Source organism: Ambystoma mexicanum, chromosome 5q (genome assembly GCF_040938575.1).
Source record: "Ambystoma mexicanum isolate Mex_15411 chromosome 5q, UKY_AmexF1_1, whole genome shotgun sequence".
In the NCBI taxonomy this organism is placed as follows: Eukaryota; Metazoa; Chordata; class Amphibia; order Caudata; family Ambystomatidae; genus Ambystoma; species Ambystoma mexicanum.
The window spans coordinates 321,233,325-321,251,516 of NC_090933.1; positions in this window are offsets into that span (position 1 = coordinate 321,233,325).

Below are 18,192 nucleotides of genomic sequence, written 5' to 3' on the forward strand. Positions count from 1 at the left end.
AACCTTTGCTGTGGACCAGGACCTGCCACTTGGCACTAGAATCTCCAAAAGCTGGGAGAGCAGCCGATGAATGGAACCCTCCTCTCCTTAGGTCCATTTGGGTGAGTCTCACAACAGCTGGAAAACCAGACCAGCCAAAGCTCCCTGTTCTACCAGACCGAACCAGTCACTCTGTGTTCACTGCACCTTGGAAAAGAGGGAAGACACCTGCGCTGGCTTTTGTGCTCCTCCACCAATCCAAACTAGCTTGTGCTTCAACCACCTCAATGCTGCATTGTGCCCTAGCTCTGCTCGTCACTTGCAAATACTGAAGCTACTGCCCAATGCCAGGACCCGGCCCAAACCACTGGCAGGTCACATTCTGACACGAACCAGAGGTTACAATCATGGCTTGTCCCAGATATCCCTTCATGACCTGCACATCGACACACACAAGATCGCTACCTTTGATTACTGTCACCCACCGACTCAAACCTCTGGAGCATCACGGATTGACACCTCCCTGTGGCTAGAAGCCGAACTCAGCCTGGCCCAACTGCAAAGAGATCCTGGGATATCCTGTACCTTCATGGCTGAGGGACCCGTTTCGACCACACAGAGCAACTGCATTCCCCACTACTCAACGCCAGCTTGTTCTGTAGGCACACACTATCAAACGTGCCTGAACTGGGCTTGATCCACTTGCGCCTATGTTCGACACCTGTCAACCCACCTAGAAACAATAGCAGTTACTGTTGACCCCAAACTGCTCCCTCGGTCCACCGGGACCCGTCACCTCAACACATTCTTTCACATAAAAAAGTATCCTTTATTGTAGTTAGTAATTTGAATACCCCCCCTGTATTCACGCTCAGAGTGCTACTTTCTTAACTCTGTTGCAATTTCTCTGTCTTTCTGCAGCGGTGGGTTTTGTACAGTGTTTTATATTTGGTTATCTTGCAGATTTTCGTTTTTTCTTTTTTGTACATTTCCTTTATTTTGAACTGATGTGCTTTCCTACACGATCACATTCACATCCCTATGAAGAGCATAACCTTCCCTTGGCCTATGTTATATCAAAAGTCAAAGGAGGTATATCTCTTAACTGTCCCTGTTTTACCTTTATGATTGCGCTGGCTCTTGGTTTGTAGATGTGTGGGGGCGGAATGGGCATTTTTACCCCTACTCATCCTTGTGCTCCTTTGGAGCAGAATCTAATTTGTCACACATCCTGACTGCAAATATGGTAGTCGTGTTTTTGATGGGCGATGTAGTTCTAGTTATGGGCACAAAGTAGGACAAGGAGTGCAAGTAAGATGAATAGCGTAGTCAAGAGATGGAGGGATTGAGAAGGGTGCTAGATTGAAATGTCCAAGGAGTAGAGTGGTGAGAGACAGGAGTAGCCAGGTCTGTGGAGACGAGTCCATATACAAACATGGACAACTTTATAAATAGCTGGTTGCATGCTAGTTGCTTCATGATGATCATATCATCATTCTGCTGTCATTCTTCACACACTCACTCAAGTTATTGGGGATGTTTGGGTGATGTAATTGCAGGCAAGCGTCTGGAGAATGTGGACTACACTGACCTTTAGCTCCTCTTAGATGACCAGCAACCACACCAAAGAAGGTGAAAGCAGAACATGTGATCAGCCAGCTGCTCCCATTCAAGAGCATAGCTAAACTTTCCACCTAAGGAGTGCTACAAGTTAACCTAGCCAATACAGGTTTGAATACTGAGGCAAGAACCAATTAATGTCTTGGCCTCTTCCTCATGCGACCTTGCTTTACTTCATGCTGTGGAATGACAAATATATTCATACACGGTGTCCAATGCTTCCTCCATACTACTGAAGGTAGCTATCACAGTTGCAGCTGGGACTTGTGTATCAAACTTCAGTTAATGCTAACAGAAAATGTGTTTACACATTGCAGTTGTACAAAATGCGCAGTACCTCAACTTCTTGCACCACTGCACATTCCTATTTCAGTGCATGTGCACAACAAGACACTTATCTGCCAATTCTATACTCTCAGACTGGGTAAAGCACTGCCACACCTATGACAACCCCATTCTAGTAAATCTGGTTATTGTTCCCTTTTGTTTGTCCCATGCTCTGCCTCATTTGTCCCACTCTGCAGTCATGAAGCCATCGCCAGCCGCTTCATCAAACTTCTACTGCTCCTAGCCAAAATCCCTTTTCTACATCTGCACCACTTCCTTCTGGCATATAGCTGCATCTTCCTCCTGCACTGCATATTCCTGGTATTCTACTTCCTCATTATCCACCACCCCAATGTACATCCTGCTGTACTGCATGCACCTCTATATGTTCCACCTTGTCCATTACCTTTTACCCCATATACGCTTACTCCTGTTCCTCTACCTCCTTTCCCACATATGTCAGACACTGTTCTGACTTCTGCTGCCCCTACAGTTCTTCATCCTCTTGTTCCCACTAACAGCTGATTCTACATCTCAGCCTTCTCCTTTTACAACTCCTGATTACGCTCCATCTCTTCCACTTCCTGCTTGTCTAGTTAAACTTCTCTTTTCCTTTATTTAAATTCCTTAGCCCACTTCCTTCCACTTAACATTCCCAAATGATTGTATGCTACCATTCTGTCCAACCACCTTTTTCCTTCATCCTTCCACTGTTTCTCCCTAACACTTTGTGGCTTTTCACATTTACCACACTCCAAGTCTTGCATGTTTACGTCACTGGATAATTTGTCCACTCCAATTTGAAAATGCTGCACCTTAAAATATACCCTAACATCTACCACCTACCCCTCAACTGAAGATGACAGCCTCTCAAAAACATCCTCTTGCTCCAGGATAACAGTTGTGGTCGGCTCTATGGGAAAAGTTTTCATATGGGTCTTCCGAAGCAGGTTTTGATAGTTCTATTTTTGTTATGGATTAAAGAATATTTTAAAAAAAGAAACAATCAAAAGTGGTTAAGCAATGGGTTTCCAGAAAAAAAAAAAAAAAAAATATATATATATATATATATATATATATATACTTTTGAAGAAAAAACATTTTTGGAACAAAGAAAAAATTCAACCGCATAATTCACCAAAGCAAGGTACCACATGTTACCTTGCTTTGATGATTGATTTGCATACATGATGTGTGCATCATAAATTATGATGCATGCATCATTCACATTCTGCTGCAGCAGGCAAAGTTGAGGGGCCGGGACCGGCAGCGTCACTGCACCGCCACTGGAGTGGCTGTGCTGTTGTATTGGTGATAAATATTTATTAGTGATATTAGTGGTAAACACCCAATTTTAGAGTAGAATGAGCATCCATTTTGGACTATGTATTTTGCCTTTCGCAAGTTGCAGTAATAGCATTTTTTTTCTGCCATTGTCTTTGTTAGGAACATCACAAGAAATTCCATCTCGGTGTCCGCAGTCACTTGACAAAATCCTTGTGCATAAAAGCTTCTGTACAGTGTAGAAATATTTCACCATAGCACATCAAGTGACCCTTAATTTCATTGTGCCACAATAAATGCTTTGCTGTAATGTGTCTATCTTTCCCATCGCCCTGGCATACTGTTCAGGGTGTTTGTTTGCATGTATGAGGAAACGAGTATGGGATGCACTGTGAGTGTGCTGATTTCCCTATTTTGCCAACCTCTGAAGCCTGAAAGTAGATGCCTGCAGGCTTGTCATGCGGCCAACTTTGCACCGGACCTGCAGATGAACTTAACTGGTCTTCTACTAACTCTCAGTTACCACTTTAATGGTATCCACTACAGCATAAATGCTCATTTTACTATAGCCGGTGTGACTGCTCAGTGGGTTGAACGCTCATTGCTGCGATGTGTGTGTGATCTGCAAGTTCGAATCCCAGCAAGGCCATCTCAGCCTTTCATCCTTCTTAGGTCGATAAATGAGTACCAACACAGGTTGGGTGATATTGTATGCATATTTGATCTATAAAAAAGAGCTTAAGCGTAAGTGCTATACATTAACATATTATCATTTGGCCTTGGACGTCTGCTTGCATTCACAATAATTTGACAATATGGATCTATACACACACATAATAATGATATATATGGTGATCCATTCTTGTATGAAATGGATATCATATTAGTGAAATCTTAATCATAATGTTCATAGTGTACTTAGGAACAATGCTATTTGATGCCACTTCCTGTTTTGTCAAGGGGTGAAACGTCGTGTTTCATCGCTTCCCGGGATGTCACTTTGGGGTGGGGTCAAATGACATCACTGTCAAGGGTCATGAGGCGAGGGGTGGGCCACTTTCTTTTGGGTATCCGGGCCTATTTCTTGTCCCACTCCGACCCTGGTACCTGGAGCATAGAGAAGGGAAAGTTATTCAAGAAACACACAATTAAAATGTTTTTTTTAAAGGGAAGTCACAAAACAAGAGCAGGACATGCATTGAATTGAAACTTCATTGAAACTGCTTGTTCGTATGAAAGTCGTTTTTAGCTGTGCCTCCTACCTGAATTGAAACTGCTTGTCTGTACAAAAATCGTGTTTAACTTTACCTCCTTCCTGCATTGAAACTTCTTGTGTGTGTGAAAATCGTTTTTAACTGTGCCTGCTTCCTGCATCGAAACTGCTTGTCTGTGTGACAATCGTTTTTACCTGCTCCTCCTTCCTGCATCGAAAATGCTTGTCTGTACGAAAATCGTTTTTAGCTGTGCCTCCTTCCTGCATTAAAACTGCTTCTGTATGTGAAAATCGTTTTTAGCTGTGCCCCATCCTACTTGTTGATTTTACTCCTAATACCCATTTGGCCTTCTGTGCCAAGTGGATCAGGTTCAGAACTGTGCTTTGCAGCATACTCACCCCCACCTCACCTCTCACTTTCTCTCTGCCTCTCTCTTCCTCCCTCGCTCCGAGATGGCACTTTCCATCTCCCCTATATTCTCCACCTGCTATGCCATCACCTATCCTCCCTCTCTCACTAAATCTGGATTTAAAAAGCATAAAAAAGACATCCTTGCTGCTAACCAAGGCCTCCCAATTGAAGACACCTATGCCAGTGCATCCTAAAGAGAAATCTTCACGACATCCTCTTTTCTGTCCCATCTCCTGATCTATGGACTGATCATCTCACTGCTACACTACCACCTTATTCTTCTACTTCCATTAATGGCCGCACCAAGTGGGAAGTCCTCCTTGTGGGTTTCTTCTCTTCTCTCTGCTGTATCAATGCTTACACCACAGGAACAGTCCTGGTTCAAGGCCCTCAGGCCAACCTCCTCCTATTTGAATGGCTCTTGCCTTCTCTCATCAACTTCCTTCCTTCCCCTGCCTCCCCCTTCCACCACTCTACTCCTCCTCTCGAGACGGATCCACCATGTCCCGACACTCCACCTCAAAAAACATTCAAAAGCAGCGATCGTCTTCATCTGGCACCCCTCAACTCACGCTCAGTCATCCAACATTCTGCTGATATCTGTCTTCTCCTTGAAGAAACTGACCTGGATATACTTGCACTCACAGAAACTTGGTTCATGGACAGGTCAGTTACTTCCTTTGGCTCACTGCACCCAGATGGCTATAAGATCACCTCTAAACCTCGACCCAACCGTGCTGGGAATGGAGTTGCCTTAATCTTCCCAGAGTGGATTCCTTCTACCATCCTACCCACCCAGCACTATTCGTCCTTTGAGAGCCTAGTGTACAAATTGGTCATCGCTCCTTCCTACACCGTGGCCACTGCTACCATCTATGGGTCCCCTGGCACTTCTCTTTTTTTTTTTATCTGAGTGGGCGGGCTTCTGTTCCTCCCTACTCTCTACCACCTCCAACCTGCTACTATTAGGTGACTTCAACATCCACCTAGACTCCCCTTGCACAGCAACCACCCTCTTCACTGACCGCTGCACCTCCCTATCCCTCTCCATTCTTCCCTCTGGCCCTACCCATATTGCTGGTCACACGTTAGATGCCATCATCCATTCCAACCTCACTCTCTCTTCTTCCCTGGTCACCCCTCTCTCCTGGTCTAACCACTCTCTCCTCACCTCCCACTTGGGTCCCTTTGGCCCTATGACAACTCCTCATAAAACTCTGCCAACCTCATTCATGAACATTCGTTTGATGAAATGAGTGTCAGCTGCTGCCTTCTCTTCCACCTTCATTATCCCTTGTCCACCCAACACAGACGTTGCCACTGATTCTACCCTCAGCAACCTCTATCTGTCCATTATCAACACCCTTGACATCCTTTCCCCAGTTATGAGGATACACCTGAAACCTGCCACCAAACATAACACCTGATACAACTCTGACCTTGCAGACCAAATACGTAATTGCAGGGCTGATGAACGGAAGTGGCACACTTCAGGCTCACCCTCTGACAAACTGGCCTGCTGCTTGATCCAGAGACACTACAGACTCTCCATCCGTGCCAAAAAAAGAGCCCACATTCCGGCACAAGTGTCCACTGCATCCAACAACACAGCTGAACTCTTCAAAATCTGCAGGGAACTTGCCAACCCATCCGCAGAAGATTCTGCCCTTACTCCTTCACAGGCCTTCTGCAATGCACTCGCTTCTACTTCTCTTCAAAAACCCAGGACAAACTGAACAGCCTTGTCACGCTCTCTTTCAGCCCAACCCTCCGCCTGTGCGCCCCCTTACCCTTCACCCTCCTCCTTCCTCCCTCTCTTCATTCACTCCTGTTTCCCCTGAATAAGTCACCAGAGTTATCAACTCCATGAAGGTCTTGTCTAAACAGGTTGCTGCTCCAGAACCATCAGGGAAAATATCACATCTCTAGCCCCTGCTCTAGCTGATCTCTGCAACCACTCCTTTGCCACTGGTTCTTTTCCATCTTCCCTCAAGCACTCCCTTGTGTGCCCCACCTTAAAAAACCCTCTGCAGTCCCCTCCTGCCCAGCCAGCTACTGCTCTATTTCCATTACCCGTTCCTGGGAAAACTGCTTGAGAAGCTGGCCCTCCCCCAACTCAGCTCCCATACCAAATTTGTTGGTGGTCTACATGACTTCCAGTCCGGATTCCGAGCCGCTCTTCTGAGCACCTATGAAGAACTGCTCTTGACTCTAATGCCCCTGCTGTCCTCATCTTTCTTGATCTCTCTTCTGCATTTGACACAGTGAATCATTCCATCCTCATAAAAAGGCTTCATGGCACCCTTGGCATATCGGAGCAGGCACTGGACTGGCTTACCTCCTTCGTAACTGACCGTTCCTCCAAAACCAATCTCGGCCCTTTCTCCTCCCCTTCTTCCTGTGGAGTCCACCAGGGCTCCATTCTTTCGCCCTGGCTCTTTAATATATACATTTCTCTGCTGGCACAACTCATTTCCTCCTTCTCCCCCAACTTCCAGTGCTACACTGACGATACACAACCTTCAAACATTCCACAGATGCTCTTGCACCCTCCTTCATCCCTGACTACGTCTCTGCCACCCATGCTTGGTGCACTGCCAACAACCTTTGCCACAATTCTAGCAAAGCTGAAATTCTCCCTATTGGGTCCCCTGCACCATACTTCTTTCCTGCGCTCTGGCCTTCCTCCATGGGCCCCTGCCCTGCATCCTCCACTGTAACTAGGAATCTTGGAGTCATCTTTGACTCCTCCCTTTCTTTCATCCCTCATATTCAGCACATTGTCAAGAAGTCCCATTTTCAGCTCTTCCTTCTCAAAGGATTCTGCCCTTCTTCACCTTCCCCCAGAGACTCAATGTTACCCGTGCTCTGGTTCTCTCCAGGCTAGACAATTGCAATAGCCTCCTCCTCAATCTTCCTTCCTCCACTCTGCAACCCCTCCAGCTAACACAGAATAGGGCAGCAAGACTTATCCTTGGCCTCAAGCCCAGGGACCACATATCTCCTGCCCTTCAAAGCCTTCCATGGCTCCTGGTCTCAGCACATATTAAATTAAAATCCCTGTGTCACACACAAGGCTATCTGGGGCCGGGGACCACTCTGTCTTCAATGCTTCCTGACAAATACTCTCCATCTAGACACCTCCATTCCTCTGGCACCAAATCCCTACGGGTGAGGCGCTTTGCTAAATATAGAGCTGGTGGGCGATCAATTTCCTCAGCTGGCTCCCTTCTGTAGAATAGCCTCCCCTCCCTCTGCATCTCGAACAAGACCTCCTTAAGTTCTGAAAAAATCTTCAAGACCTTTCTCTTTACCTCCTCCTTCTCCTCCTCTCTTCCCTGCTAATCTTACAGCAGGATGACTGATATGAAGGGCCCTTATGTGTCCTCTGGGCCTTGACGCCCCATATCTCTCATCCCAGCCGATGTCGTCTGCTGCACTTACACAGGCTCACCCTACCCATGGGTTGTTGCACTTATGTTCCTCTCCTCTTAGCACTTATCCTGAACACTTCTCCATGATCATCAAAGGACCTTATTCCCCCACCCCCTCTGCACTTCCACGTTCTGAACACTCACAAGGCATAGTAGGTTTGTCTCCCCTTCCCTTTATTTTCAGTATTTGTTTTGTACTATTAATGCAATAGTTTATCCTTGCTGTAATTCATTGTCTACCTTCCCCTGTCCCCACCCTGTTTTCCCTGTGGGCGCTTTGATACAGTTTTGCTAATTGTATAAACACCTAATAAGTGAAAAATTAATAAAATGAACCTATCTAAGAATGCCATGCAAAAGAGAAACACCACAATGCTTTAAGTAGCTACAACAAGCTCTCCTTCTCGCTTCTAGCTTGGATGAGCTCTGTTGATCCTTTTAACAGTCAACCACAAACGACAGTGAACCAAGAAGCAAGCTGGTCCTTTATTCAGGCAACCAAACCTCCTTAGACAGTAAAGGGTTATGATTGGCATGTAGAAGCACTCCTGGATGTTCAGTAGTTTTAATCGCCATAAGAATGAGACGCTACCCACTGAGTCTCTACCACAGCCCTGAACTGAAAAACAGTGCACAACAATTAAATCCCAAACAAGGTAATCCTCAACCTTGCATGGCACAAGGAATGGAACATCATCCAAGTCTGTGACATAACTTTACACACATCATAAATCCAACACAACATATCACATTACAATACAGTGCACTGCATCGCATTCCAATATAGGCCCTCATTAGAAGTTTCCCGGTATCACTCCGGTAATTCCGGTGGGATAACGGGTAATGGACCCACCGTTACTAGCACCTGATATCTTGGTAATTCAGGGATATTCCAGGTGCCAACAAAGGAGGTCATTCCCCATTCCATGGGGGGAATTCCAGGTATTTCCGGCACTGGTTATACCAGTGCTGGAAATTCCAGCTGCTTTGTGCTGGTGGGGGCCTGACTGACCTCAAGCTCTTGGCTGGAGTTAAGTCAGTTAACCCCCACCGGCAAACTGTAGTTTTGCGGTGCATGAAAAGTGGCAATCACAGAATAACTGCCACGTTTCCCAGCACTTTTCATGCACCACAAAACAGATAATAAGGGCCATATTCTTTGAAAGTGTCCTCAAGATCCAGTCAGGTAGCTGGTACACAGTGGGTGTGTTTTAAGGGCATCCGTTTTTCTCAGGGTTCTTTTTTATGTCCTACTGCTATGGTACAGTCCCTGTTGTGCACAAATGCCTCAACTTTCTGACCCATGCATTTTTAAATTGTTGTAATGTATGTGTTTTCTTTCCTAGGCTTTGCAGCATGCTGCTGCTGTGTCTCACAGCACTCGGAAGCAAATGCAAGGCAAGATATTAGTGTGATATAAAAAAAACCGGATTGTTTTGAAAACATCAATTTTAATTGAAGTGACCCTTTAGTTCAAATTATGAGACATACCTCAGTTGCGAAAAAGGCCCACATGTTTCTTCCTGTAGCCATACAATGGCATCTCTTAATAAAATATAAGAGCAATTTGTGACATGAGGAAGGGAGTGAAAAGGTGGAAGCCTCTTGCCTTTAATATCTGAGCCTTTTCCTCCAAAACAGCTTCCAATCACATCTCGCCAGTCAATCCACAAAGCAAATCTTCAAATGTGTGGAGTCCAGAGCAGCGATAGGGAGCGAGTGTGTGTTATGTGTATGTGTGTGTGTGTGTGAGAGAGAGAGCGAGAGAGAGAGAGAGAATGTGTCTGTGTGTGAGTGACTCGTTCTAATATCTTACTTGGAAGATGCTATGTTATTTTTGTTACACTCTACTCTGCTTGCAAAATGCTGAGATCTCCTAATTTATTATGCTACACTGTATTGTGTTATGTTATGGCACGCCACTGTCTGTTAGGTATTACATGTTTTGTTACCAAATCTAAATGCACGTTAAGTAGAAATGATGCTTCTGATGTACATCTTCCTTTTCCTTTTAGGTGGCTGACCCCCGCTCCCAACATGCATACATCCATTTGAACTTCCAGTTGCTCCCTTGCTGCATCCTAACACAACACCTCTCTTTTTCTTCTGCCTTACTGGAGTTTGGTGGTTGATTGCATCCACTCTTCTACCACCTCACCCAGCTGCGTGCACTGAACTTTGGATGGCTATGGAGCGCCATCTCCTGAAAGTAATCCCATTTGGCTGACAGCACACATTGGCAGCATGCTGCCTCACATTACATTTCATTATGCAGCTGCAGTTTTCCATAAATCACTGGGCTGCATAGTTACTTTATTGCCTGCTTTTATCCCTTCCACAATATATGTGGACAACACCAACTCTGTTGTTCTTATAACTTTCATTATGGCCTCTGAGGATTGCCATAGTGCCGGAGTCGCATTGCTCCTAATTGGCTCAACCTTGGTTTTATTTGGCCTACCAGGAGCCCTCAGTTGAGAGAGCCGACCCCCAGCACCAAGGCCCACACAAAGGCCCCTGTCTGGGGCTGTCCGGTGCTGGAGGGAGCCCCCCTCGATTCCCCCACTTCTGCAACTTTCCCTGAGCCCACGCTGCATAATGAACAATCTTGCTGAACCCCTGCCTTTCGGGACCATAACATATGTGCTAATACATTGCACCGGTAAGCACCCCGGATCACCTGTTCCAGGACCACAACCCTCTACATGGTTGCCTGCTGAACCCTGACTCGCTTGCCCAACAGCCTGACTGTAAACAGATTTTTCTTCCCACTTGATATGTGTATCTGCCGTAAATGTCACACTTAGCTTGCTTTCTGCTGCCTGTGAGTGTCAAATCCCTTATTCCTTTTTAAGAGGGCCTTTAATATCTGTTTCCTGATTTTGTGCTGTATTCAGTGCTTTTTGGCTAATTCTAATATAGGTGTGCTTTTATATTGTTGCATCCTACTTTTTGTGCTACACTTAGTGCTTTTTGGCAAATTCGAATTTAGGTGTGCTTTTTAAATTGCTGCATCCACCATTCTGTGCTGTATTTAGTGCTTTTTGGCAAATTCAAATCTAGGTGTGCTTTTTAAATTGCTGCATCCCCCAATTTGTGCTGTATTTAGTGCTGTTTTGGCAAATTAGAACCCAGGAGTGCTTTTTAATCTGTGCATTGATTGTCCTGCTTTGCACACCTCCTCCGCTCTGCCTTCCTGGCTCCTAGGCCACTCAGTGAGTTCCTGTGCACTGTGCAGCTCTCCAACTCTCCAACTCTCCTATCAATTCTAACTGCTATTCTACCACCAATCCTACCTCTCTCACCACGATGTCTGGAAGACAAAAACTGACAAAAAGCTTTCCTGGACTCTAATCCAGGCCTGCCTATCGCTGACACTTAAGTTAATGCCACTTCCAGACAGACTGTTACAGACATCCTCTTCACTGTCACCTCTCCTGATCTGGCCTCCACTCGCTCTCCTTTCTCCTCCTCACCCATTCATGGTGACACTAGGTGGGAAGTACTCCTTGCATACTTCTTATCCTCTAGTGTCACAATGGCACTATCATGGGCCAAGGTTCTCAATCTACTCTTCTCCTACTCAACCAGCTTCTGCCTTCTATCATAAATGTCATCCATTCCCCTGCCACCCCTTCTTCCTTGCCCCTCTCTCCTCCACCACCACTGATGGGAGTACCACGCCTTGTACACCCACTTGGAAAACCTTCAAAGGTAGTAACCAGTATCACTTAGCTACTGTGAATGCTCGTTCTGCTGTCAAACTCTCCGACATCTGTCTCCTGTTTGAAGCCTTGACCTGGGCGTCTTTGCGCATACTGAAATGTGGTTCAATTAGAGCTCTGTCACTTCTCTTAACACTCTCCTTCCTGAGGGCTACAAAATCCTCTCCAAACCCAGACCCAACAGGCCTAGAGATAGAGTGGCCCTGATCTTCTCTGAGTGGGTCCATGCTTCCATCATTCCGACTCAATCCTACTCTTTTGAATGCCTCATCTGTAGGCTTGTGGTCTTGCCTACTCTCTCTTTCACCACTATCTACAGACCCCCTTGCTTGATCTCCCTCTTCCTCTCTGAGTGGGCCAAACTTGCCTCTTCCCTTTCAATCTCATCTTCCAAACTCCTCCTCCTTGGTGACTTCAGCATCCACCATGACTCTTATTAATCATCATCCTCTCAGTTCTGGATCCTTTGTGACTCACTCTCTCTCACTATTCTTCCTTACGGCCCACCTCACTATGCCAGCCACTCTCTTGATGCCCTCAACTTTGGTGACACCCCTATCTCTAATCTGGTCATGACCCCCCTCTCCTTCCTGGTCTGACCACTCTCTAGATTCCTCCCACCTTGCCCTCTATCCAAGCCACACCTTGCACTGCCACCCTACTTTGCCGTAATTCGCCTGATGAAATGAGTGTGTTAGTTGCTGCTTTTGTCTCCACCTTCAACCCCCGTCCATCCCCTGCTCCTGACTCTCCCTCTGACTCTGTCCTTGCTAACCTGCAACTTGCCATCTCTAACACGCTTGACATCCTTGCCACTACCATGAGGATCCGTCTAAAACCTGGCACCAAGAATAACAGCTGGTACGGCTCTCATCTAGCATCTCTGAAATACAAGTGCAGAGTTGCTGAACAGAAGTGGCAGACCTTGGGCTCATCCTCTGACAAACTGGCCTGCTTCCTGCTCCAAAGGTAATATTGCTGCTCTATCCACTCCAGGAAGTGGGCCCACATCCAAGCTTGCATCTCTGGTACCACTAACAAAAAGGCCAAACTTTTCAAAATCTGCAAGGAACTCACCAATCCACTTGCAGTCTTCAACTCACTCCTTCCTTCCAGGCTCTCTGCACTGACTTTGCCTCCCACTTCACATACAAAACTCAGGACATTGTGCCCTCACTCTCCTCTAGCCCCATGCCCGCTGCCCTGCCTCCCTTGGCCCCCATCCACCCACCCCACTCACTCTCATCCCTCCTGCTCAGAGCACCAGGCGAGGTTTCTAAAGTGGTCCGCTCTATGAAGGCTCCTCCAAACAGGTGCCCATTGCTTCTCCAGAACCACTAAAGACACCATCTCCTCTCTCATCCCTTGCTAACTTCTGCAACCACTCCTTCGCCACTGGCTCTTTCCCTCTATCTCTCAAGCACTCTCTTGTGCACCCTCTCTTAAAAAAAAACTATCTTCTGACCCCACCTGTCTGGCTAATTATGGCCCTATCTCTATTACCCCCTGACTGAGTGAACTCTTGAAGTTGGTCCTCGCCCAACTGACCCGCCACACTGGTCTTGTTGGAATCCAGAGGGAAACTGCTCCCCTGAACACCTGTGAAACCATGCTCGCAAATCTCAACTCCAACTCTCCTGCTGTTCTCATTCTCCTGGATCTCTCCTTTGCCTTTAACATGGTCAACCATTCCATCCTCACAAAACAACTCCGTTTTACCTTCGGCATCAAAGACCAGACACTGGATTGGCTGACCTCTTTCCTCACTAACTTCTCTTCCCAGCAGCAACTGGGCCCTTTCTCCTTCACCACCACCCTTACTACCACTGTGGTGCCCCAGGTTGCTATCCTATTGCCATGGCTCTTCAATATCTATCAGGCTTGTAATGCTCACCTAATATCCTTCTTCTCTCCTCATTAACAGTGTTATGCCGATAACACACAGCTTCCGTGCAAACTTCCCTTTACTTACCCCTCTTCATTCTCTCTCATCCCTGACTGTCTTTCCACTATTCAGGCATGGTGTCCAGTGAATTATCTCTGTCTCAGCGCCAGTAAGACAGAGATCCTCCTCATCAGGACACCTTTCCCTCTTTTCCTCCTACCCTCTGGCCACCCTCATGGGGCCCTCAACCCCCACCATCTTGTGAGGCCAAAAACCAGGGTCACCGTAGACTCCACTCTCTCCTTCACACCTCTCATCATGGACCTTACCAAGAAGTCCCACTTCCAGCTCCACCTCCTCAGAGGCATTCTTCCTTTTCTCACCTTGCCCCAGAAGCTCAATGTCTCCAGAGATCTGGACCTCTCGAGGCAGGACTACTGCAACACCCTCTTTCTCAATCTCCCTCTGTCCTCCCTTCGCCCCCTTCAGCTAATCAAGAGTAGGGCTGCATGACTTATCCTTGATCTCAAGCCAGGTACCATATCTGTCCTGCCCTAAAATGTCTCCACTGGCTCCCGGTGACTGCAAAGATCAAATCAAGACCCTCTGCATCATCCACAAGGCCTTGTGGGGCCGGGAGCACACTACCTCCCTAAATACCCGCCTGCTAGAGAGTCACACTTATCTAACTCCAACTCTCTGACTGTCAAACACTTCTCCAAACAGAGAGTGGGGGGATGTCTCTCTCCTTAGCTGGTACCTCCCTTTCATCCCTTCCCCTCTCAGACTTTTTCCAGACCTCCTTAAATTCAGTAAATGGATTAAAACTCTGTTCTTCTCTACCTGTTTCCCTCTGTCCCTTCCGTGCTAATCACCCCACTGACGCTTTGACTGGTTGCCTGATCCACATGAATCCCACAGGATCCCAGGTCCTCGCTCCAGTCAGTACCAGCACCCCTGCCCCCATTGCACTGCCCTGTGGGCCCCTGCCTAGTGGCTCAACAAGCCACCCTTGAGAGTCGCCTGTACCAGCACTTAGCCTGAGGTTCTCCTCCTTGACTCCCTTCAGCACCTCCCTCCCGGGGTCCCTCACACAGGTGTCAACTCTTATGCCCATCCTTCCAATGCCATCCCTTGCACTTCTCATCAATGTACTTACATGCTTGAATGCCACAATTCGTAGATGGACCACGACTGTATATTTACTGTTTTTTCCATTGTTATTATTTCCCCTGTTCCCTTAAAATGTGGCCTTGTGGTGCTTTGAAACACAATTATGGTGTATAAAGCATGACACAAATGCAAAGAAAAATAGAAACAATACAAATTCCTGTTATTTTTCCTTTTTCAATTCTCTCTTTAAATTTTATATTACCAAATCACCAAATCTGAATACTTGTTTTGTTTAAGGGAGCTACTTACATTTCTCATTTTTATTACTAATGTATGTATTAACCCCTTCTCTTTATTTTTTTGGAACATGATGCTTGATTTGGTATATTAACTGGTTAGGTTACGTTATGATGTTTTATATTAAATCATGATTTATTTTGTTATTTCACATTATTTCACATTAACGTCTCATATCTACCTCTTGGAAGCAGTATAAATTGACAGGTAGCACTCCCCAAAACAAACAAATAAATAAACAATGAACAGGCACAGCCCAACATTTATCAAAGGGTCATAATGCCCAAAGTAGATGTGCAAATTTAAGCTGATAAACTATATACACCTGTTTCGACGTATCATCTACATGCTGCCCTTGGCAGAATGGCCATATGGTGAGTACAAGAAGCTTTTCTGAGTTTTATTATACAAAATGATGCTGCTAGTTGTATTTCTGAAAGGGAGGTCTGCTAATCAGACCCCTCCCCGGCCCCCACTTTTATACAACTCCCTGCCAAAGGCATAGTGCAATCAAGTGCTTTGGATGTATGCCTCTCCTGGCATCCACAGTAACATCTTTGCTGGTTCAAAGGTTACATGTGCATTCTTAACAGCTTATAGAACACAAAGTTCCAACAGGCGGAAGTTGTTTATTAATCTTCAGCACCTTTGAATCCCAATTTAATAATTGTGCACTGTAAGGGATCAAGAGAAAGACTCATACACAGTGGCATGTTAAGTGTTGGTTAGAGACTTTTATTTATCACAAAAGAAAAAAAGGGGTTTGGAGAAATCCTATCTATCGCTAATACTAACAGTGGTTTCCATGCCTCAACAAAACTAAGGACTGCCTGTGTCAGGATGTTAAACCAAAAAGCATCCTGTGTCCTGTGCCCGAAAACCCTAAACTGACCCTTACACACTAAACTCAATATAATTTGCAATTTATTTCAAAGTTCCAAAACATAAGGTTCTAAGTTGTAAAAAAGAAAAAGGAATAAAGTTGCATTTTCTCCTTTCATACAATGTTTTACTTCACAGTTTCAAGGGGGACTTCTCCCTTGAGTTTCCCTTAAGCACACACGTATTTTGATTGTTTCAATATCTCTCTCTCTCTCTGTATTTCAGTTATCCTTAAAGGGGTATGCTTCTTCCCTTTTCCATCTGTTGTCACTGTTCCACAATTTAAAGGAGAGGATTTGGCCATTACACTTTCTCAATCCTTTTCCTAACCCGGGTGCACTCTCCTGCCACGCTTTCACAACCCTTAACCAAAACCCCCACTGGCAAGTCCATACGCCAGGTAAGGTCAGGGTTCGGGGTTCCATTAGGGCCTCGGGAGCCTTGCACCACCTTCCAAGACTCTCTTGGAGTCAGTCCTGGTGCCTTTGGTGCAGGCTCATATTAAGTATGAGGAACATCTTTGAAGGGGACTACTTTTCCTTGGGCCTGCAGTCAACATGGGGGCACTCACACAGTCTAGTTCCCTAGAACTAGACTATGCGGTATAGTGTTTCGGGTGTGGTAGCCTGGGACTACTTTACCAGGACTACTTTGCTGGGAGGCTATTTAAACCACACCCAAGCAACAGAACACGCTTCATGTTATTCTGCAGCCTGCAGCGTAACACTCACCGTGTCCAGTGTCCTTGATACCGGCAATCATCGGAGCAGCAAACCTGCAGAGGAGAAAAAGAACATCATTAATAGACTCTTACCTGCATACTCCATCCTGTATCTGCCCGATGCTCGTCCATGCTTCTGCTTACTCGCGGTCGCCCATCCAGCAATCTGCATCTTCCGGACACCGCATACTCACCGGACCGAAGCAACCTGAAGGGAGAGAGAGAAAGACAACGTTAGAAAAGGTTACTTACGGCGTAAGCCTCAGACATCACGAGAACCTCACCTGGTTGGCTACCTTTTGGCCGGCATCGTTCCAGAATAGCACGCTCACCAGAGATGACCATCACAACCTGCAAGGAGAGAAGAAACACAGGTTAGCAAGTACAAGGCGAAGCAGCACCGTGCTTAGCGCATTACTTACCGAATCGTAGTGCGCTTCTTGCGCCATCCATACCGGCAGGTGCTCAATCTAACCAGCACGACACGCCGAATCTCCTGCTCACCTAGAGGGGAATGAAAAGACATTAACCACAAAGAAAGGAAGGCTAGGACAGTAACATACAAAGACTGCTGCAATAAGACCTACGTTAAAGACACTTGAATGGGCTCAAACCAGTGAAGTAACTCAGTCGCCCAAGCCCACCGAAGACTACGCACCCCTGCAAAGAAGGCAGGACAGAGAGCACGCCAAATGTTACAATAATGTGAGGAGAGGGCCATAGGATTGAACTCAGAGGAGGTGGAAAAAGACCTTACCTGATCTTGAATCCAGTCCTCCTCTGCTTTCAGACCCGACTTCCATCGGAGGCACCACCCGGGATTGGGAAGAGGGTTCCAGGTGCAAATCAATCAACCAGAGCTGAGTGGCGCCCCCGTGGATACCAGGTGAGCATAACACAGGCTACCCACAGCTTTATTACTTCTCTCGTTATATTGGTCTTAATTATTCTTTAAAGGGGTATGATTCTACCCTTTTCCATTGATTGTCACTATTTCACAATCTCAAGGAGGGGTTTTGACCAATGTACTTTCTCAATCCTTTTTCCACCCCTGGTGTACTCTCCTGCCAGGGTATTCACAACCTTGTTACTTATTCTTAAAAGTGGTATAATTCTTCCCTTTTTATATTGGTTATAACTATTCTACAATTTCAGGATGGGGGTTTTACCTCAGTGTTTTCTCACTTCTCTTCGTATCCCTGGTTTAAGCTCCTGCCAAGATATTGCAATTGGGTGTGTGTTCCTGCCAGGGCTTTTTTATTTCCTCTCATGGGTGTCAGTACCAGACTCACTGCTGTCT